At 37.6% G+C, this 20454-nt stretch overlaps 1 protein-coding gene across 1 annotated transcript in view; it reads left to right on the plus strand.

Moving 5' to 3' along the window:
• The window catches only part of LOC129842418 (uncharacterized), a gene marked incomplete at its 3' end in the record, with an annotated part of 150309 nt that overhangs the window by 89474 nt on the left and 40381 nt on the right, over positions 1-20454 (plus strand). The gene's annotated exons all lie outside the window — the stretch shown is intronic.

The raw sequence follows: 20454 nt of genomic DNA on the forward strand, positions 1-20454 counted from the left end.
CCAGGGGGGTTCTGTTCCCAGGAGGGTTCTGTTCCCAGGGGGGTTCTGTTCCCAGGGGGGTTATTGTTCCCAGGGTGTTATTGTTCACAGGAGGGTTCTGTTCCCAGGTTGTTATTGTTCCCAGGAAGGTTCTGTTCCCAGGGGGGTTCTGTTCCCAGGGGGGTTCTATTCCCAGGGGGGTTCTGTTCCCAGAAGGGTTCTGTTCCCAGGAGGGTTATTGTTCCCATGGGGGTTCTGTTCTCAGGGTCGTTCTGTTCCCAGGGTGTTATTTTTCCCAGGGGGGTTCTGTACCCAGGGGTGTTCTGTTCCCAGGAGGGTTCTGTTCCCAGGAGGGTTATTGTTCCCAGGGGGGTTCTGTTCCCAGGAGGGTTCTGTTCCCAGGGTCGTTCTGTTCCCAGGGGGGTTCTGTTCCCAGGGGGGTTCTGTTCCCAGGGGGGTTCTGTTCCCAGGGGGGTTCTGTTCCCAGGAAGGTTCTGTTCCCAGAGGGGTTCTGTTCCCAGGGGGGTTCTGTTCCCATGGGGGTTCTATTCCCAGTAGGGTTCTGTTCCCAGGGGGTTTTGTTCCCAGGGGGGTTCTGTTCCCAGGGTCGTTCTCTTCCCAGGGGGGTTATTGTTCCCAGGGGGGTTCTGTTCCCAGGAGGGTTCTGTTCCCAGGGGGGTTATTGTTCCCAGGGGGGTTATTGTTCCCAGGGGGGTTCTGTTCCCAGGGTGGTTATTGTTCCCAGGGGGGTTATTGTTCCCAGGAGGGTTCTGTTCCCAGGGGGGTTATTGTTCCCAGGGGGGTTATTGTTCCCAGGGGGGTTATTGTTCCCAGGGGGGTTATTGTTCCCAGGGGGGTTATTGTTCCCAGGAGGGTTCTCTTCCCAGGGGGGTTCTCTTCCCTGGGGGGTTATTGTTCCCAGGGGGGTTCTCTTCCCAGGGGGGTATTGTTCCCACAGGGGTTCTGTTAGAGTAGAGCAGAGTAGAGCAGAGTAGAGTAGAGTAGAGTAGAGCAGAGTAGAGTAGAGTAGAGTAGAGTAGAGTAGAGCAGAGCAGAGCAGAGCAGAGCAGAGCAGAGAGCAGAGAGCAGAGAGCAGAGAGCAGAGCAGAGCAGAGCAGAGCAGAGCAGAGCAGAGAGCAGAGAGCAGAGAGCAGAGAGCAGAGAGCGTAGAGTAGAGTAGCGTAGAGTAGAGCACAGTAGTGTAGAGTAGATTACGGTAGAATAGAGTACAGTAGAGTAGAGTAGAGTAGAGTAGAGTACAGTAAAGCAGAGTAGAGTAGAGTAGAGTAGAGTAGAGTAGAGTAGAGTAGAGTAGAGTAGAGTACAGTAGAGTAGATTACGGTAGAATAGAGTAGAGTACAGTAGAGTAGATTACGGTAGAATAGAGTACAGTAGAGTAAAGTAGAGTAGAGTAGAGTAGAGTAAGGTACAGTAGAGTAGATTACGGTAGAATAGAGTACAGTAGAGTAGAGCAGAGTAGAGCAGAGTAGAGTAGAGTAGAGTAGAGTAGAGTAGAGTAAAGTACAGTAGAGTAGATTACTGTAGAATAGAGTACAGTAGAGTAGAGTAGAGCAGAGTAGAGTAGAGTAGAGTAGAGTAGAGTAGAGTAGAGTACAGTAGAGTAGATTACGGTAGAATAGAGTACAGTAGAGTAGAGTAGAGTAGAGTAGAGTAGAGTAGAGTAGAGTAGAGTAGAGTACAGTACAGTACAGTAAAGCAGAGTAGAGTAGAGTAGAGTAGTCTACAGTAGAGTACAGTAGAGTAGATTACGGTAGAATAGAGTACAGTAGAGTAGAGTAGAGTAGAGTAGAGTAGTGTACAGTAGAGTACAGTACAGTAGAGTAGATTACGGTAGAATAGAGTACAGTAGAGTAAAGTAGAGTAGAGTAGAGTAGAGTAAAGTACAGTAGAGTAGATTACGGTAGAATAGAGTAGAGCAGAGTAGAGTAGAGCAGAGTAGAGTAGAGCAGAGTAGAGTAGAGTAGAGCAGAGCAGAGTACAGTAGAGTAGAGTACAGTAGAGTAGAGTACAGTAGAATAGATTACGGTAGAATAGAGTACAGTAGAATAGAGTAGAGTAAAGCAGAGTAGAGTAGAGTAGAGTATAGTATAGTAGAGTACAGTAGAGTAGAGTAAAGCAGAGTAGAGTAGAGTAAAGCAGAGTAGAGTAGAGTAGAGTAGAGTACGGTAGAGTAGAGTAGAGTAGAATAGAGTAGAATAGAGTAGATTCGAGTAGAGTAGAATAGAGTAGAGTGGAGTAGAATATATTAGAGTAGAGTAGAGTAGAACAGAGTAGAGTGGAGTAGAATAGAGTAGAGTAGAGTAGAGTAGAGTAGAGTAGAGTAGAGTAGTGTACAGTAGAGTAGAGTAGAGTAGAGTAGAGTAGAGTACAGTAGAGTACGTTCAATATGACAGTCTGGTAACCTGAGCAAACAGTTTGCAAAAGCAAACAGAACAGAACAGAATAGTAAACAGAGCCAGCAATGTAATTGGTCGACCACAGGCAGTTTGTTCCACAAGACAAACAAGAAGAAGTCAATGGCGACCCCTCCCACCCTCTACACACCTTCATGTTGGAGCGGCTTCCTTCTAGCCGGTGCCTCATAATGAAATGACCAATCCCTGGCTGTCGTTGGCGACCCCTCCCACCCTCTACACACCTTCATGTTGGAGCGGCTTCCTTCTAGCCGGTGCCTCAGAATGCCCATGGCCAATCCCTGGCTGTCGTTGGCGACCACTCCCACCCTCTACACACCTTCATGTTGGAGAGGAATCCCTCATTTTTCAGTAGACATTTTTTTTTTAAGTAGTCTTCGTGCAGTTTGTTAAACTTTGAAAAACATGTTTTTGGTTTGGCAGACATTTTAAAGTGAAAAATCAGAGTCACTGTCACGCCCTGATCTCAGAGAGCCTTGTTGTGTCTCTATTTGGTCAGGGTGGGATATGGGGGTGGGCATTCTATGTTCTTTATTTCTATGTTTCTGGCCGAGTGTGGTTCCCAATCAGAGGCCGGTGTCTATCGTTGTCTCTGATTGGGGATCATACTTAGGCAGCCCTTTTTCCCCACCTGTGATTGGTGGGTAGTTGTCTATGTGGGTAGTTGTCTATGTGGGTAGTTGTCTATGTGGGTAGTTGTCTATGTGGGTAGTTGTCTATGTGGGTAGTTGTGATTGTGGGTAGTTGTCTATGTGGGTAGCTGTCATTGTGGGTAGTTGTCTATGTGGGTAGTTGTCTATGTGGGTAGTTGTCTACGTGGGTAGTTGTCTACGTGGGTAGTTGTCTACGTGGGTAGTTGTCTATGTGGGTAGTTGTCTATGTGGGTAGTTGTTTATGTGGGTAGTTGTCTATGTGGGTAGTTGTCTATGTGGGTAGTTGTCTATGTGGGTAGTTGTCTATGTGGGTAGTTGTGATTGTGGGTAGTTATCTATGTGGGTAGTTGTCTATGTGGGTAGTTGTCTATGTGGGTAGTTGTCTATGTGGGTAGTTGTCTATGTGGGTAGTTGTCTATGTGGGTAGTTGTCTATGTGGGTAGTTGTCTATGTGGGTAGTTGTGATTGTGGGTAGTTGTCTATGATTGTTGTATATTTATATCCTGTCCTTACTAGGATTGTTGTATATATCTCCTGTAACCTGTCCTTACTAGGATTGTTGTATATATCTCCTGTAACCTGTCCTTACTAGGATTGTTGTATATATCTCCTGTAACCTGTCCTTACTAGGATTGTTGTATATGTCTCCTGTAACCTGTCCTTACTAGGATTGTTGTATATATCTCCTGTAACCTGTCCTTACTAGGATTGTTGTATATATCTCCTGAACCTGTCCTTACTAGCATTGTTGTATATTATAACCTGTCCTTACTAGGATTGTTGTATATATCTCCTGTAACCTGTCCTTACTAGGATTGTTGTATATATCTCCTGTAACCTGTCCTTACTAGGATTGTTGTATATCTATAACCTGTCCTTACTAGGATTGTTGTATATATCTCCTATAACCTGTCCTTACTAGGATTGTTGTATATATCTCCTGTAACCTGTCCTTACTAGGATTGTTGTATATATCTCCTGTAACCTGTCCTTACTAGGATTGTTGTATATATCTCCTGGAACCTGTCCTTACTAGGATTGTTGTATATATCTCCTGTAACCTGTCCTTACTAGGATTGTATATTTATAACCTGTCCCTACTAGGATTGTTGTATATATCTCCTGTAACCTGTCCTTACTAGGATTGTTGATTATATCTCCTGTAACATGTCCTTACTAGGATTGTTGTATATATCTTCTGTAACCTGTCCTTACTAGGATTGTTGTATATATCTCCTGTAACCTGTCCTTACTAGGATTGTTGTATATTTATAACCTGTCCTTACTAGGATTGCTGTATATATCTCCTGTAACCTGTCCTTACTAGGATTGTTGTATATATCTTCTGTAACCTGTCCTTACTAGGATTGTTGTATATATCTCCTGTAACCTGTCCTTACTAGGATTGTTGTATATATCTCCTGTAACCTGTCCTTACTAGGATTATTGTATATATCTCCTGTAACCTGTCCTTACTAGGATTGTTGTATATATCTCCTGTAACCTGTCCTTACTAGGATTGTTGTATATTTATAACCTGTCCTTACTAGGATTGTTGCATATATCTCCTGTAACCTGTCCTTACTAGGATTGTTGTATATATCTCCTGTAACCTGTCCTTACTAGGATTGTTGTATATATCTCCTGTAACCTGTCCTTACTAGGATTGTTGTATATATCTCCTGTAACCTGTCCTTACTAGGATTATTGTATATATCTCCTGTAACCTGTCCTTACTAGGATTGTTGTATATATCTCCTGTAACCTGTCCTTACTAGGATTGTTGTATATTTCTCCTGTAACCTGTCCTTACTAGGATTGTTGTATATATCTCCTGTAACCTGTCCTTACTAGGATTGTTGTATATATATATAACCTGTCCTTACTAGGATTGTTGTATATATATATAACATGTCCTTACTAGGATTGTTGTATATATATAACCTGTCCTTACTAGGATTGTTGTATATATCTCCTGTAACCTGTCCTTACTAGGATTGTTGTATATATATAACCTGTCCTTACTAGGATTGTTGTATATATCTCCTGTAACCTGTCCTTACTAGGATTGTTGTATATATCTCCTGTAACCTGTCCTTACTAGGATTGTTGTATATATCTCCTGTAACCTGTCCTTACTAGGATTGTTGTATATTTATAACCTGTCCTTACTAGGATTGTTGTATATATCTCCTGTAACCTGTCCTTACTAGGATTGTTGTATATATCTCCTGTAACCTGTCCTTACTAGGATTGTTGTATATATCTCCTGTAACCTGTCCTTACTAGGATTGTTGTATATATATCCTGTAACCTGTCCTTACTAGGATTGTTGTATATATCTCCTGTAACCTGTCCTTACTAGGATTGTTGTATATATCTCCTGTAACCTGTCCTTACTAGGATTGTTGTATATTATAACCTGTCCTTACTAGGATTGTTGTATATATCTCCTGTAACCTGTCCTTACTAGAATTGTTGTATATTTATAACCTGTCCTTACTAGGATTGTTGTATATATCTCCTGTAACCTGTCCTTACTAGGATTGTTGTATATATCTCCTGTAACCTGTCCTTACTAGGATTGTTGTATATTTATAACCTGTCCTTACTAGGATTGTTGTATATATCTCCTGTAACCTGTCCTTTCTAGGATTGTTGTATATATCTTCTGTAACCTGTCCTTACTAGGATTGTTGTATATATCTCCTTTAACCTGTCCTTACTAGGATTGTTGTATATTTATAACCTGTCCTTACTAGGATTGTTGTATATATCTCCTGTAACCTGTCCTTACTAGGATTGTTGTATATATCTTCTGTAACCTGTCCTTACTAGGATTGTTGTATATTTCTCCTGTAACCTGTCCTCACTAGGATTGTTGTATATATCTCCTGTAACCTGTCCTTACTAGGATTATTGTATATATCTCCTGTAACCTGTCCTTACTAGGATTGTTGTACATATCTCCTGTAACCTGTCCTTACTAGGATTGTTGTATATTTCTCCTGTAACCTGTCCTTACTAGGATTGTTGTATATATCTCCTGTAACCTGTCCTTACTAGGATTGTTGTATATATCTCCTGTAACCTGTCCTTACTAGGATTGTTGTATATATCTCCTGTAACCTGTCCTTACTAGGATTGTTGTATATATCTCCTGTAACCTGTCCTTACTAGGATTGTTGTATATATCTCCTGTAACCTGTCCTTACTAGGATTGTTGTATATTTATAACCTGTCCTTACTAGGATTGTTGTATATATCTCCTGTAACCTGTCCTTACTAGGATTGTTGTATATATATATAACCTGTCCTTACTAGGATTGTTGTTTATTTATGACCTGTCCTTACTAGGATTGTTGTATATATCTCCTGTAACCTGTCCTTACTAGGATTGTTGTATATATCTCCTGTAACCTGTCCTTACTAGGATTGTTGTATATATCTCCTGTAACCTGTCCTTACTAGGATTGTTGTATATATCTCCTGTAACCTGTCCTTACTAGGATTGTTGTATATATCTCCTGTAACCTGTCCTTACTAGGATTGTTGTATATATCTCCTGTAACCTGTCCTTACTAGGATTGTTGTATATTATAACCTGTCCTTACTAGGATTGTTGTATATATCTCCTGTAACCTGTCCTTACTAGGATTGTTGTATATATCTCCTGTAACCTGTCCTTACTAGGATTGTTGTATATATCTCCTGTAACCTGTCCTTACTAGGATTGTTGTATATATATCCTGTAACCTGTCCTTACTAGGATTGTTGTATATATCTCCTGTAACCTGTCCTTACTAGGATTGTTGTATATATCTCCTGTAACCTGTCCTTACTAGGATTGTTGTATATATTTCCTGTAACCTGTCCTTACTAGGATTGTTGTATATTATAACCTGTCCTTACTAGGATTGTTGTATATTATAACCTGTCCTTACTAGGATTGTTGTATATATCTCCTGTAACCTGTCCTTACTAGGATTGTTGTATATATCTCCTGTAACCTGTCCTTACTAGGATTGTTGTATATTTATAACCTGTCCTTACTAGGATTGTTGTATATATCTCCTGTAACCTGTCCTTACTAGGATTGTTGTATATATCTCCTGTAACCTGTCCTTACTAGGATTGTTGTATATATCTCCTGTAACCTGTCCTTACTAGGATTGTTGTATATTTATAACCTGTCCTTACTAGGATTGTTGTATATATCTCCTGTAACCTGTCCTTACTAGGATTGTTGTATATATCTCCTGTAACCTGTCCTTACTAGGATTGTTGTATATATCTCCTGTAACCTGTCCTTACTAGGATTGTTGTATATTTATAACCTGTCCTTACTAGGATTGTTGTATATATCTCCTGTAACCTGTCCTTACTAGGATTGTTGTATATATCTCCTGTAACCTGTCCTTACTAGGATTGTTGTATATATCTCCTGTAACCTGTCCTTACTAGGATTGTTGTATATTTATAACCTGTCCTTACTAGGATTGTTGTATATATCTCCTGTAACCTGTCCTTACTAGGATTGTTGTATATATCTCCTGTAACCTGTCCTTACTAGGATTGTTGTATATTTATAACCTGTCCTTACTAGGATTGTTGTATATATCTCCTGTAACCTGTCCTTACTAGGATTGTTGTATATATCTCCTGTAACCTGTCCTTACTAGGATTGTTGTATATTTATAACCTGTCCTTACTAGGATTGTTGTATATTTATAACCTGTCCTTACTAGGATTGTTGTATATTTATAACCTGTCCTTACTAGGATTGTTGTATATTTATAACCTGTCCTTACTAGGATTGTTGTATATATCTCCTGTAACCTGTCCTTACTAGGATTGTTGTATATATCTCCTGTAACCTGTCCTTACTAGGATTGTTGTATATATCTCCTGTAACCTGTCCTTACTAGGATTGTTGTATATATCTCCTGTAACCTGTCCTTACTAGGATTGTTGTATATATCTCCTGTAACCTGTCCTTACTAGGATTGTTGTATATTTATAACCTGTCCTTACTAGGATTGTTGTATATATCTCCTGTAACCTGTCCTTACTAGGATTGTTGTATATTTATAACCTGTCCTTACTAGGATTGTTGTATATATCTCCTGTAACCTGTCCTTACTAGGATTGTTGTATATATCTCCTGTAACCTGTCCTTACTAGGATTGTTGTATATATCTCCTGTAACCTGTCCTTACTAGGATTGTTGTATATATCTCCTGTAACCTGTCCTTACTAGGATTGTTGTATATATCTCCTGTAACCTGTCCTTACTAGGATTGTTGTATATATCTCCTGTAACCTGTCCTTACTAGGATTGTTGTATATATCTCCTGTAACCTGTCCTTACTAGGATTGTTGTATATATCTCCTGTAACCTGTCCTTACTAGGATTGTTGTATATTTATAACCTGTCCTTACTAGGATTGTTGTATATATCTCCTGTAACCTGTCCTTACTAGGATTGTTGTATATATCTCCTGTAACCTGTCCTTACTAGGATTGTTGTATATATCTCCTGTAACCTGTCCTTACTAGGATTGTTGTATATATCTCCTGTAACCTGTCCTTACTAGGATTGTTGTATATATCTCCTGTAACCTGTCCTTACTAGGATTGTTGTATATATCTCCTGTAACCTGTCCTTACTAGGATTGTTGTATATATCTCCTGTAACCTGTCCTTACTAGGATTGTTGTATATATATATAACCTGTCCTTACTAGGATTGTTGTATATTTATAACCTGTCCTTACTAGGATTGTTGTATATATCTCCTGTAACCTGTCCTTACTAGGATTGTTGTATATATCTCCTGTAACCTGTCCTTACTAGGATTGTTGTATATATCTCCTGTAACCTGTCCTTACTAGGATTGTTGTATATATCTCCTGTAACCTGTCCTTACTAGGATTGTTGTATATATCTCCTGTAACCTGTCCTTACTAGGATTGTTGTACATATCTCCTGTAACCTGTCCTTACTAGGATTGTTGTATATTTCTCCTGTAACCTGTCCTTACTAGGATTGTTGTATATATCTCCTGTAACCTGTCCTTACTAGGATTGTTGTATATATCTCCTGTAACCTGTCCTTACTAGGATTGTTGTATATATCTCCTGTAACCTGTCCTTACTAGGATTGTTGTATATATCTCCTGTAACCTGTCCTTACTAGGATTGTTGTATATATCTCCTGTAACCTGTCCTTACTAGGATTGTTGTATATTTATAACCTGTCCTTACTAGGATTGTTGTATATATCTCCTGTAACCTGTCCTTACTAGGATTGTTGTATATATATATAACCTGTCCTTACTAGGATTGTTGTTTATTTATAACCTGTCCTTACTAGGATTGTTGTATATATCTCCTGTAACCTGTCCTTACTAGGATTGTTGTATATATCTCCTGTAACCTGTCCTTACTAGGATTGTTGTATATATCTCCTGTAACCTGTCCTTACTAGGATTGTTGTATATATCTCCTGTAACCTGTCCTTACTAGGATTGTTGTATATATCTCCTGTAACCTGTCCTTACTAGGATTGTTGTATATATCTCCTGTAACCTGTCCTTACTAGGATTGTTGTATATTTATAACCTGTCCTTACTAGGATTGTTGTATATATCTCCTGTAACCTGTCCTTACTAGGATTGTTGTATATATCTCCTGTAACCTGTCCTTACTAGGATTGTTGTATATATCTCCTGTAACCTGTCCTTACTAGGATTGTTGTATATATATCCTGTAACCTGTCCTTACTAGGATTGTTGTATATATCTCCTGTAACCTGTCCTTACTAGGATTGTTGTATATATCTCCTGTAACCTGTCCTTACTAGGATTGTTGTATATATCTCCTGTAACCTGTCCTTACTAGGATTGTTGTATATTTATAACCTGTCCTTACTAGGATTGTTGTAAATTTATAACCTGTCCTTACTAGGATTGTTGTATACATCTCCTGTAACCTGTCCTTACTAGGATTGTTGTATATATCTCCTGTAACCTGTCCTTACTAGGATTGTTGTATATCTCCTGTAACCTGTCCTTACTAGGATTGTTGTATATATCTCCTGTAACCTGTCCTTACTAGGATTGTTGTATATATCTCCTGTAACCTGTCCTTACTAGGATTGTTGTATATATCTCCTGTAACCTGTCCTTACTAGGATTGTTGTATATTTATAACCTGTCCTTACTAGGATTGTTGTATATATCTCCTGTAACCTGTCCTTACTAGGATTGTTGTATATATCTCCTGTAACCTGTCCTTACTAGGATTGTTGTATATATCTCCTGTAACCTGTCCTTACTAGGATTGTTGTATATTTATAACCTGTCCTTACTAGGATTGTTGTATATATCTCCTGTAACCTGTCCTTACTAGGATTGTTGTATATATCTCCTGTAACCTGTCCTTACTAGGATTGTTGTATATATCTCCTGTAACCTGTCCTTACTAGGATTGTTGTATATTTATAACCTGTCCTTACTAGGATTGTTGTATATATCTCCTGTAACCTGTCCTTACTAGGATTGTTGTATATATCTCCTGTAACCTGTCCTTACTAGGATTGTTGTATATTTATAACCTGTCCTTACTAGGATTGTTGTATATATCTCCTGTAACCTGTCCTTACTAGGATTGTTGTATATATCTCCTGTAACCTGTCCTTACTAGGATTGTTGTATATATATATAACCTGTCCTCACTAGGATTGTTGTATATTTATAACCTGTCCTTACTAGGATTGTTGTATATTTATAACCTGTCCTTACTAGGATTGTTGTATATTTATGAACCTGTCCTTACTAGGATTGTTGTATATATCTCCTGTAACCTGTCCTTACTAGGATTGTTGTATATATCTCCTGTAACCTGTCCTTACTAGGATTGTTGTATATATCTCCTGTAACCTGTCCTTACTAGGATTGTTGTATATATCTCCTGTAACCTGTCCTTACTAGGATTGTTGTATATATCTCCTGTAACCTGTCCTTACTAGGATTGTTGTATATTTATAACCTGTCCTTACTAGGATTGTTGTATATATCTCCTGTAACCTGTCCTTACTAGGATTGTTGTATATATCTCCTGTAACCTGTCCTTACTAGGATTGTTGTATATATCTCCTGTAACCTGTCCTTACTAGGATTGTTGTATATATCTCCTGTAACCTGTCCTTACTAGGATTGTTGTATATATCTCCTGTAACCTGTCCTTACTAGGATTGTTGTATATATCTCCTGTAACCTGTCCTTACTAGGATTGTTGTATATATCTCCTGTAACCTGTCCTTACTAGGATTGTTGTATATATCTCCTGTAACCTGTCCTTACTAGGATTGTTGTATATATCTCCTGTAACCTGTCCTTACTAGGATTGTTGTATATATCTCCTGTAACCTGTCCTTACTAGGATTGTTGTATATATCTCCTGTAACCTGTCCTTACTAGGATTGTTGTATATATCTCCTGTAACCTGTCCTTACTAGGATTGTTGTATATATCTCCTGTAACCTGTCCTTACTAGGATTGTTGTATATATCTCCTGTAACCTGTCCTTACTAGGATTGTTGTATATATCTCCTGTAACCTGTCCTTACTAGGATTGTTGTATATATCTCCTGTAACCTGTCCTTACTAGGATTGTTGTATATATCTCCTGTAACCTGTCCTTACTAGGATTGTTGTATATATCTCCTGTAACCTGTCCTTACTAGGATTGTTGTATATATCTCCTGTAACCTGTCCTTACTAGGATTGTTGTATATATCTCCTGTAACCTGTCCTTACTAGGATTGTTGTATATATCTCCTGTAACCTGTCCTTACTAGGATTGTTGTATATATCTCCTGTAACCTGTCCTTACTAGGATTGTTGTATATATCTCCTGTAACCTGTCCTTACTAGGATTGTTGTATATATCTCCTGTAACCTGTCCTTACTAGGATTGTTGTATATATCTCCTGTAACCTGTCCTTACTAGGATTGTTGTATATTTATAACCTGTCCTTACTAGGATTGTTGTATATATCTCCTGTAACCTGTCCTTACTAGGATTGTTGTATATATCTCCTGTAACCTGTCCTTACTAGGATTGTTGTATATATCTCCTGTAACCTGTCCTTACTAGGATTGTTGTATATATCTCCTGTAACCTGTCCTTACTAGGATTGTTGTATATATCTCCTGTAACCTGTCCTTACTAGGATTGTTGTATATATCTCCTGTAACCTGTCCTTACTAGGATTGTTGTATATTTATAACCTGTCCTTACTAGGATTGTTGTATATATCTCCTGTAACCTGTCCTTACTAGGATTGTTGTATATATCTCCTGTAACCTGTCCTTACTAGGATTGTTGTATATATCTCCTGTAACCTGTCCTTACTAGGATTGTTGTATATATCTCCTGTAACCTGTCCTTACTAGGATTGTTGTATATATCTCCTGTAACCTGTCCTTACTAGGATTGTTGTATATATCTCCTGTAACCTGTCCTTACTAGGATTGTTGTATATTCTCCTGTAACCTGTCCTTACTAGGATTGTTGTATATATCTCCTGTAACCTGTCCTTACTAGGATTGTTGTATATATCTCCTGTAACCTGTCCTTACTAGGATTGTTGTATATATCTCCTGTAACCTGTCCTTACTAGGATTGTTGTATATATCTCCTGTAACCTGTCCTTACTAGGATTGTTGTATATATCTCCTGTAACCTGTCCTTACTAGGATTGTTGTATATATCTCCTGTAACCTGTCCTTACTAGGATTGTTGTATATATCTCCTGTAACCTGTCCTTACTAGGATTGTTGTATATATCTCCTGTAACCTGTCCTTACTAGGATTGTTGTATATATCTCCTGTAACCTGTCCTTACTAGGATTGTTGTATATTTATAACCTGTCCTTACTAGGATTGTTGTATATATCTCCTGTAACCTGTCCTTACTAGGATTGTTGTATATATCTCCTGTAACCTGTCCTTACTAGGATTGTTGTATATATCTCCTGTAACCTGTCCTTACTAGGATTGTTGTATATATCTACTGAACCTGTCCTTACTAGGATTGTTGTATATATCTCCTGTAACCTGTCCTTACTAGGATTGTTGTATATATCTCCTGTAACCTGTCCTTACTAGGATTGTTGTATATATCTCCTGTAACCTGTCCTTACTAGGATTGTTGTATATATCTCCTGTAACCTGTCCTTACTAGGATTGTTGTATATATCTCCTGTAACCTGTCCTTACTAGGATTGTTGTATATATCTCCTGTAACCTGTCCTTACTAGGATTGTTGTATATATCTATGAACCTGTCCTTACTAGGATTGTTGTATATATTTATAACCTGTCCTTACTAGGATTGTTGTATATATCTCCTGTAACCTGTCCTTACTAGGATTGTTGTATATATCTCCTGTAACCTGTCCTTACTAGGATTGTTGTATATATCTCCTGTAACCTGTCCTTACTAGGATTGTTGTATATATTACTGAACCTGTCCTTACTAGGATTGTTGTATATATCTCCTGTAACCTGTCCTTACTAGGATTGTTGTATATATCTCCTGTAACCTGTCCTTACTAGGATTGTTGTATATATCTCCTGTAACCTGTCCTTACTAGGATTGTTGTATATATCTCCTGTAACCTGTCCTTACTAGGATTGTTGTATATATCTCCTGTAACCTGTCCTTACTAGGATTGTTGTATATATCTCCTGTAACCTGTCCTTACTAGGATTGTTGTATATTCTCCTGTAACCTGTCCTTACTAGGATTGTTGTATATATCTCCTGTAACCTGTCCTTACTAGGATTGTTGTATATATCTCCTGTAACCTGTCCTTACTAGGATTGTTGTATATATCTCCTGTAACCTGTCCTTACTAGGATTGTTGTATATATCTCCTGTAACCTGTCCTTACTAGGATTGTTGTATATATCTCCTGTAACCTGTCCTTACTAGGATTGTTGTATATATCTCCTGTAACCTGTCCTTACTAGGATTGTTGTATATATCTCCTGTAACCTGTCCTTACTAGGATTGTTGTATATATCTCCTGTAACCTGTCCTTACTAGGATTGTTGTATATATCTCCTGTAACCTGTCCTTACTAGGATTGTTGTATATATCTCCTGTAACCTGTCCTTACTAGGATTGTTGTATATATCTCCTGTAACCTGTCCTTACTAGGATTGTTGTATATTTATAACCTGTCCTTACTAGGATTGTTGTATATATCTCCTGTAACCTGTCCTTACTAGGATTGTTGTATATATCTCCTGTAACCTGTCCTTACTAGGATTGTTGTATATATCTCCTGTAACCTGTCCTTACTAGGATTGTTGTATATATCTCCTGTAACCTGTCCTTACTAGGATTGTTGTATATATCTCCTGTAACCTGTCCTTACTAGGATTGTTGTATATATCTCCTGTAACCTGTCCTTACTAGGATTGTTGTATATATCTCCTGTAACCTGTCCTTACTAGGATTGTTGTATATATCTCCTGTAACCTGTCCTTACTAGGATTGTTGTATATATCTCCTGTAACCTGTCCTTACTAGGATTGTTGTATATATCTCCTGTAACCTGTCCTTACTAGGATTGTTGTATATATCTCCTGTAACCTGTCCTTACTAGGATTGTTGTATATATCTCCTGTAACCTGTCCTTACTAGGATTGTTGTATATATCTCCTGTAACCTGTCCTTACTAGGATTGTTGTATATTCTCCTGTAACCTGTCCTTACTAGGATTGTTGTATATATCTCCTGTAACCTGTCCTTACTAGGATTGTTGTATATATCTCCTGTAACCTGTCCTTACTAGGATTGTTGTATATATATAACCTGTCCTTACTAGGATTGTTGTATATATCTCCTGTAACCTGTCCTTACTAGGATTGTTGTATATATCTCCTGTAACCTGTCCTTACTAGGATTGTTGTATATATCTATAACCTGTCCTTACTAGGATTGTTGTATATATTATGAACCTGTCCTTACTAGGATTGTTGTATATATCTCCTGTAACCTGTCCTTACTAGGATTGTTGTATATTTATAACCTGTCCTTACTAGGATTGTTGTATATATCTCCTGTAACCTGTCCTTACTAGGATTGTTGTATATATCTCCTGTAACCTGTCCTTACTAGGATTGTTGTATATTTATAACCTGTCCTTACTAGGATTGTTGTATATATCTCCTGTAACCTGTCCTTACTAGGATTGTTGTATATATCTCCTGTAACCTGTCCTTACTAGGATTGTTGTATATATCTCCTATAACCTGTCCTTACTAGGATTGTTGTATATATCTCCTGTAACCTGTCCTTACTAGGATTGTTGTATATATCTCCTGTAACCTGTCCTTACTAGGATTGTTGTATATATCTCCTGTAACCTGTCCTTACTAGGATTGTTGTATATTTATAACCTGTCCTTACTAGGATTGTTGTATATATCTCCTGTAACCTGTCCTTACTAGGATTGTTGTATATATCTCCTGTAACCTGTCCTTACTAGGATTGTTGTATATATCTCCTGTAACCTGTCCTTACTAGGATTGTTGTATATATCTCCTGTAACCTGTCCTTACTAGGATTGTTGTATATATCTCCTGTAACCTGTCCTTACTAGGATTGTTGTATATATCTCCTGTAACCTGTCCTTACTAGGATTGTTGTATATTTATAACCTGTCCTTACTAGGATTGTTGTATATATCTCCTGTAACCTGTCCTTACTAGGATTGTTGTATATATCTCCTGTAACCTGTCCTTACTAGGATTGTTGTATATATCTCCTGTAACCTGTCCTTACTAGGATTGTTGTATATATCTCTATAACCTGTCCTTACTAGGATTGTTGTATATATCTCCTGTAACCTGTCCTTACTAGGATTGTTGTATATATCTCCTGTAACCTGTCCTTACTAGGATTGTTGTATATTTACTGAACCTGTCCTTACTAGGATTGTTGTATATATCTCCTGTAACCTGTCCTTACTAGGATTGTTGTATATATCTCCTGTAACCTGTCCTTACTAGGATTGTTGTATATATCTCCTATAACCTGTCCTTACTAGGATTGTTGTATATATCTCCTGTAACCTGTCCTTACTAGGATTGTTGTATATATCTCCTGTAACCTGTCCTTACTAGGATTGTTGTATTTATCTCCTGTAACCTGTCCTTACTAGGATTGTTGTATATTTATAACCTGTCCTTACTAGGATTGTTGTATATATCTCCTGTAACCTGTCCTTACTAGGATTGTTGTATATATCTCCTGTAACCTGTCCTTACTAGGATTGTTGTATATTTATAACCTGTCCTTACTAGGATTGTTGTATATATCTCCTGTAACCTGTCCTTACTAGGATTGTTGTATATATCTCCTGTAACCTGTCCTTACTAGGATTGTTGTATATTTATAACCTGTCCTTACTAGGATTGTTGTATATATCTCCTGTAACCTGTCCTTACTAGGATTGTTGTATATATCTCCTGTAACCTGTCCTTACTAGGATTGTTGTATATATCTCCTGTAACCTGTCCTTACTAGGATTGTTGTATATATCTCCTGTAACCTGTCCTTACTAGGATTGTTGTATATATCTCCTGTAACCTGTCCTTACTAGGATTGTTGTATATATCTCCTGTAACCTGTCCTTACTAGGATTGTTGTATATATCTACTGAACCTGTCCTTACTAGGATTGTTGTATATATCTCCTGTAACCTGTCCTTACTAGGATTGTTGTATATATCTCCTGTAACCTGTCCTTACTAGGATTGTTGTATATTTATAACCTGTCCTTACTAGGATTGTTGTATATATCTCCTGTAACCTGTCCTTACTAGGATTGTTGTATATATCTACTGAACCTGTCCTTACTAGGATTGTTGTATATATCTCCTGTAACCTGTCCTTACTAGGATTGTTGTATATTTATAACCTGTCCTTACTAGGATTGTTGTATATATCTCCTGTAACCTGTCCTTACTAGGATTGTTGTATATTTATAACCTGTCCTTACTAGGATTGTTGTATATATCTCCTGTAACCTGTCCTTACTAGGATTGTTGTATATATATATAACCTGTCCTTACTAGGATTGTTGTATATATCTCCTGTAACCTGTCCTTACTAGGATTGTTGTATATATCTCCTGTAACCTGTCCTTACTAGGATTGTTGTATATTTATAACCTGTCCTTACTAGGATTGTTGTATATATCTCCTGTAACCTGTCCTTACTAGGATTGTTGTATATATCTCCTGTAACCTGTCCTTACTAGGATTGTTGTATTATTTATAACCTGTCCTTACTAGGATTGTTGTATATATCTCCTGTAACCTGTCCTTACTAGGATTGTTGTATATTTATAACCTGTCCTTACTAGGATTGTTGTATATATCTCCTGTAACCTGTCCTTACTAGGATTGTTGTATATATCTCCTGTAACCTGTCCTTACTAGGATTGTTGTATTATTCTGTAACCTGTCCTTACTAGGATTGTTGTATATATCTCCTGTAACCTGTCCTTACTAGGATTGTTGTATATATCTCCAGTAACCTGTCCTTACTAGGATTGTTGTATATATCTCCTGTAACCTGTCCTTACTAGGATTGTTGTATATATCTCCTGTAACCTGTCCTTACTAGGATTGTTGTATATATCTCCTGTAACCTGTCCTTACTAGGATTGTTGTATATATCTCCTGTAACCTGTCCTTACTAGGATTGTTGTATTTATCTCCTATAACCTGTCCTTACTAGGATTGTTGTATATATCTCCTGTAACCTGTCCTTACTAGGATTGTTGTATATATCTCCTGTAACCTGTCCTTACTAGGATTGTTGTATATATCTCCTGTAACCTGTCCTTACTAGGATTGTTGTATATATCTCCTGTAACCTGTCCTTACTAGGATTGTTGTATATTTATAACCTGTCCTTACTAGGATTGTTGTATATATCTCCTGTAACCTGTCCTTACTAGGATTGTTGTATATTTATAACCTGTCCTTACTAGGATTGTTGTATATATCTCCTGTAACCTGTCCTTACTAGGATTGTTGTATATCTCCTGTAACCTGTCCTTACTAGGATTGTTGTATATATCTCCTATAACCTGTCCTTACTAGGATTGTTGTATATATCTCCTGTAACCTGTCCTTACTAGGATTGTTGTATATATCTCCTGTAACCTGTCCTTACTAGGATTGTTGTATATTTATAACCTGTCCTTACTAGGATTGTTGTATATATCTCCTGTAACCTGTCCTTACTAGGATTGTTGTATATATCTCCTGTAACCTGTCCTTACTAGGATTGTTGTATATATCTCCTGTAACCTGTCCTTACTAGGATTGTTGTATATATCTCCTGTAACCTGTCCTTACTAGGATTGTTGTATATATCTCCTGTAACCTGTCCTTACTAGGATTGTTGTATATATCTCCTGTAACCTGTCCTTACTAGGATTGTTGTATATATCTCCTGTAACCTGTCCTTACTAGGATTGTTGTATATATCTCCTGTAACCTGTCCTTACTAGGATTGTTGTATATATCTCCTGTAACCTGTCCTTACTAGGATTGTTGTATATATCTCCTGTAACCTGTCCTTACTAGGATTGTTGTATATATCTCCAGTAACCTGTCCTTACTAGGATTGTTGTATATATTATAACCTGTCCTTACTAGGATTGTTGTATATATCTCCTGTAACCTGTCCTTACTAGGATTGTTGTATATATTTATAACCTGTCCTTACTAGGATTGTTGTATATATCTCCTGTAACCTGTCCTTACTAGGATTGTTGTATATATCTCCTGTAACCTGTCCTTACTAGGATTGTTGTATATTTATAACCTGTCCTTACTAGGATTGTTGTATATATCTCCTGTAACCTGTCCTTACTAGGATTGTTGTATATATCTCCTGTAACCTGTCCTTACTAGGATTGTTGTATATATCTCTGTAACCTGTCCTTACTAGGATTGTTGTATATATCTCCTGTAACCTGTCCTTACTAGGATTGTTGTATATATTATAACCTGTCCTTACTAGGATTGTTGTATATATCTCCTGTAACCTGTCCTTACTAGGATTGTTGTATATTTATAACCTGTCCTTACTAGGATTGTTGTATATATCTCCTGTAACCTGTCCTTACTAGGATTGTTGTATATATCTCCTGTAACCTGTCCTTACTAGGATTGTTGTATATATCTCCTGTAACCTGTCTTTACTAGGATTGTTGTTTATTTATAACCTGTCTTGACTAGGATTGTTGTATATATCTCCTGTAACCTGTCCTTACTAGGATTGTTGTATATATCTCCTGTAACCTGTCTTTACTAGGATTGTTGTTTATTTATAACCTGTCCTTACTAGGATTGTTGTATATATCTCCTGTAACCTGTCCTTACTAGGATTGTTGTATATATCTCCTGTAACCTGTCCTTACTAGGATTGTTGTATATATCTCCTGTAACCTGTCCTTACTAGGATTGTTGTATATATCTCCTGTAACCTGTCCTTACTAGGATTGTTGTATTATTTATAACCTGTCCTTACTAGGATTGTTGTATATATCTCCTGTAACCTGTCCTTACTAGGATTGTTGTATATATCTCCTGTAACCTGTCCTTACTAGGATTGTTGTATATATCTCCTGTAACCTGTCCTTACTAGGATTGTTGTATATATCTCCTGTAACCTGTCCTTACTAGGATTGTTGTATATATCTCCTGTAACCTGTCCTTACTAGGATTGTTGTATATATCTCCTGTAACCTGTCCTTACTAGGATTGTTGTATATATCTCCTGTAACCTGTCCTTACTAGGATTGTTGTATATATCTCCTGTAACCTGTCCTTACTAGGATTGTTGTATATATCTCCTGTAACCTGTCCTTACTAGGATTGTTGTATTATCTCCTGTAACCTGTCCTTACTAGGATTGTTGTATTATCTCCTGTAACCTGTCCTTACTAGGATTGTTGTATATATCTCCTGTAACCTGTCCTTACTAGGATTGTTGTATATATCTCCTGTAACCTGTCCTTACTAGGATTGTTGTATATTTATAACCTGTCTTTACTAGGATTGTTGTATATATCTCCTGTAACCTGTCCTTACTAGGATTGTTGTATATATCTCCTGTAACCTGTCCTTACTAGGATTGTTGTATATTTATAAACTGTCCTTACTAGGATTGTTGTATATATCTCCTGTAACCTGTCCTTACTAGGATTGTTGTATATATCTCCTGTAACCTGTCCTTACTAGGATTGTTGTATATATCTCCTGTAACCTGTCTTTACTAGGATTGTT

This window comes from Salvelinus fontinalis, unplaced genomic scaffold (assembly GCF_029448725.1).
Source record: "Salvelinus fontinalis isolate EN_2023a unplaced genomic scaffold, ASM2944872v1 scaffold_0039, whole genome shotgun sequence".
Taxonomy (NCBI): Eukaryota; Metazoa; Chordata; class Actinopteri; order Salmoniformes; family Salmonidae; genus Salvelinus; species Salvelinus fontinalis.